Below are 4,507 nucleotides of genomic sequence, written 5' to 3'. Positions count from 1 at the left end.
TGAATAAATGAAAATGTTAACATGTTGGATACAAAATGTTGTCCATCAACAATGACTTAGCAGCTGTTAAACATCAAATAAATATAGAATGATCAGCTTCTGAGAAAACGAAATATTATTGACTTTAAGAAGAGTTCTGTGTTACGTTAAAGTTAGTATTTATAACGTTTTCCTTTTACGGGTTGTACTTTATGGTCTCCAGTGCATTAATTGGCGGACCTGTACGAGAGCGTCTATTCCCTAACTTCGTGGTTTTCCACCTTTTTTTAAAAACTTTTTTTCGGCGATTATTATAGATTACAGACTTAGCAAAAAACATTTGGAAAAAAAACATTTAATGACTTTTTAGAAGGGTGTTCACTTTCTCGTTATAACGTTCTACTTCATTGCTACTTGAATTACTGTCCATTTCGTTAGCGACGTGTTACGTGATTAGAACGGAAAAGTGACCCCCCTTTTTTTTGCAAATATGATTATTAAGTTTGTAATCTATGATAATCGTCAGGAAAAAAACTTTTAAAAAAGAAAAAAACAAAACAAAAAAAAAACACGCGTTTTTAGGGGTGGGCACTCTCGTACAGGTCCGCCCACAAATTGGACAACTTCACTGCTGCTAAAAATAGAAACATTCCTAAATCATATGATGAGATGCATTACTGACATAAGACTAACAGATCACAAACCAGACACTTTTATAATTAAGAGTAAGGTACTAAAACTGTTTGAGCATATCAAGATATGACACAGGGTCATGATATGATATATGATATGCCTAGAGGAGATGGTAGAAGCAAAACAAAAGGGAGGAAGGTCATGTAGACACTGGCGTAATGACGTCTACGTGTGGTTTCAGCTAAGTTCAGTCAACTTAATTATGTAACCATAAACTAGAATTAATGGAAAGTACTTTCTGGTGTCAGTGCACCAATTGGATTAACCGGAGATAAAACAATAAAAAGAATATTCTTCATTCTTTTAAACATCTCACTGGTCAGTGTAAAAGAGATGTAAGACTTTAAATAATACTTTCATTATATTCTAAATTTCCATTCGGTTTTCATTCTAATATTTTATCGACAACGTCTCTTCTCATGTTTAATAAGGTACATTGTTATAGACATACATAAAAGGTGATCTTCTTCCGATCGATTGACACCATTCAACAGAATTAATCAATCCTTGCGAACCTATTACTGTATATTATGTTTTTCTTCGACTTAGACCGCACACTGCAGTCTTGATCAGTGCCTGGAAATGATGGAAAAGTGATGCTTACTTGATTTTCGTATTTTATAAATTGGTATTTCTCTTTTTAACATTCTCTCATTCCATTATTGAACATGTTTCGACTTTCGCACTATTAATTAAACCCTTTTATTTCGCCCCTCTTTCCATAACTACAAAGCTCCTTTGCGTTTACCGATCGCCAAAGGAGCTTCCGTATCTTTGGTAATTTATGCACGGATATTTATTTTCGGGGATTTGCATCGGTTAACAATCGTGACAAGGTGATGAGATTTCTTAAAAATGGAAAATAGTTTGAACCCTGATATCAGAACTGTAATTGTTCAGGCTGCTAATCTCTAATAAGTAGGAGATTACCGCACAATATATACCCAAAATTGCGTAAAATCATTTTCTTTTATAAATGCAGTTTTTGAATTATTATTTTCATGATAAAAACATTTAATGAGTTATGCGTGTAAATTAGTTGCCACGTGAATTTAAATAAACATTAAAAATATCTTTTTAAAATTTATTTAAAAGCCGGTGAAATGAAAAAGAAAAGAATCCATGCATAGTGTCGAGATGTTGTATTGTCTGTATCTACCACACATTTCGAAAATAAATGCTTATTTGAATACGGTGAAACATAACATTTCCTCTATATTTTCTGTTACTGTAAATTGACTTTAATTATAATATTCTTGGGAATTTAAGTCATTCTAAAAAAAATATAGAAACTAGCAAGTTTTTTTTTCTTTTTTTGCGGCACACATTTTCGATATCGGTGTATATAAGTATAAAAGTCAAAAATATACCAAAGGTTTTAATATTTAATAAAAATACTATTATATTTTTTGTCTCACTTAAATTCCGGTTTTATCTTGCGGGCTGTATATAAATACTAGCTAGGCGACTGGCGTTGCCCGGTTGTAAAATACGCTTAAATATGCAGGTTTCATATTGATTATAGTTAACTCTCTATCGATTATTCTATATTACATTATACTCAATATATAGTTTATATATATATATATATATATATATATATATTAGTTTCAAAGCTAATATATATATATATATATATATATATATATATATATATATATATAACTTGGGTGCCATCAGAAAAATACACAGACAGACACATACACACATATGTTTATATATATATATATATATATATATATATAATTGGGTGCGACAAAAATACACACACACATATATAAGTATACATATATATATATAATATATATATATATATATATGATATCACTTGGGTGCCATCAGAAAAAATACACACGCACCCCTTCCATATATATATAAACTTGGGGGCTATCAGAAAAAAGAACACACACACACACACACACACACACATATATATATATATATATATAAAATAAAAAACAATATAAATATATATATATAAAATAAAAACAAAACATGTAGCGCTCTTACCCTAGTTGTTATCGCTTGAACCATCGTCAGATAGATAAGAAATAGTTAAAAATAAACCGAATTTAACGTATAAATATGTATTTCAGGTTACGTGTGGTCGACTTTCGCCTTTCTAAGTTCCATTTTTTGTTGTTTCAATTTTGACCACTTAGCAGATATTTCCACCAGCTACAACCCATAACCCAACGGTCAACAAGAATGTAATAGTTTAACCCATCATACCTTGCCCCGCTCTACGACCTTGTGCCTCATAGTCGATACACTTTGAAAAAATTGGGACAGATAGACACACGCAGATATAATAATTTATAAAAAAAATCAATAAAAACAATGTTGTTCTATGGTTATTAAGCTTCACCGATATCAGTAGAGCAGCATTCGGCCAAGGAATCAATAACGTTTTTTATGATGCCACAGAGATAAAAAAAAATCTTTAAAGAAGGTTGCAGCTACAGTTGGCAGCAAATAACTGAAAGGACATAGGTCAAAAGAGTTGACGTGTAAGTCACTCGCCAGTTCAAAACGAAAAAAATCTTAAAAAACATAACTACCTCCTGCCACAATACCGTACAACATTGAAAGTATTCATTTATTTGACGTGCTATAATTTTTATTCAGGGTAAAATGCAGAATACTTAACATTCTAGAATTCGTAAAGAAAAAATAAAACTAACAAATAATTCATAACAAACTGAGTAGAATTAAATTCTCGTCCGACATGTATGCTGTTAACATAAACTTGTTTACGTTAGACTTGAACACAACCATATTGTAGTCAGCTGGAAAGCAGAAAAACGGAAGACAATTCCATAAGAGTGCAGTTCTAAGTTTTTGCGAGTTGTACTTCATGGTCCCGAGTGCATAAATTGGACAATTTCACTGTTGCTAAAAATAGAAACATTCCAAAATCGTATAATGAGATTTTTAGAGACATAAAACCCACACACTTTCGATTAGACTTTCACAGGTGATCCACACTGCATACTTTATAATTATCTGAAGTTACCAGCCCAATAATTGCAAAAAAGGTAAAACCTAGTAACATTTCACAAACACTAAAAAGCCTTAATAGAAGACGGTGACTGATTGGTTCGTTTAAAAGTATTATGACAGCCTCCCGACTCCTGATAGAGCAATGATTGCAGATACAGATTGTCGGCAAATCGACAAGATGAATCATTAACTAATATACATTATTCAACTTAAAAAAAAAACAACCTCCTATACTACTCCACGCTAATAGTCCAGCACGTGGCTCACCTCGCAGAATCATAACAAAACTTAGCTATGGAATTCTGTCTTAGCCACAATGATCATCAAATATTCGGCAAACAGACCAACACTTCTTCAAATGTAAGGAGCATTTGTGGAAAGATCCATATGAATATAAATGTAGACGGAATGTTCTTCGAGAATGTATTATGTATTAGACGTTCAAATTCATGCAACTGGAATAAATAAAACTTTTTATGTTTAAATTTTCTTATACTTTTGGTTTGCTGGGGATGGGATATTTATATATATATACTATCATTATTTTTATTACCTACATTACTAGAGCTTCATCCTTTCGAGAATCAGTGGGGAGTCACGATTTCCGCCGGTCGAGGGATTTAAATCATGGTACGAATCCATCTCTGACCCAATTAGCAAGGAACATACCCCTCGGTCGGCGTGAACCGCGGCGAGAATTTAGTTAAAATTAATATTTATTAAGTGTTAATATAATTCACATTGATTTAGAGTGATCAAATGACTTTAAAATCACGATTTACTCACGTGGGCTGTGTGACCAACTTTTACATTTAAACATATAGTACTCAAC

The sequence above is a fragment of the Euprymna scolopes genome, chromosome 5, assembly GCF_053919585.1.
Source record: "Euprymna scolopes isolate OS-2025 chromosome 5, ASM5391958v1, whole genome shotgun sequence".
NCBI lineage: Eukaryota > Metazoa > Mollusca > Cephalopoda > Sepiida > Sepiolidae > Euprymna > Euprymna scolopes.
The sequence above is the reverse complement of the archived record's forward strand: the minus strand, read 5'-3'. Positions refer to the sequence as shown.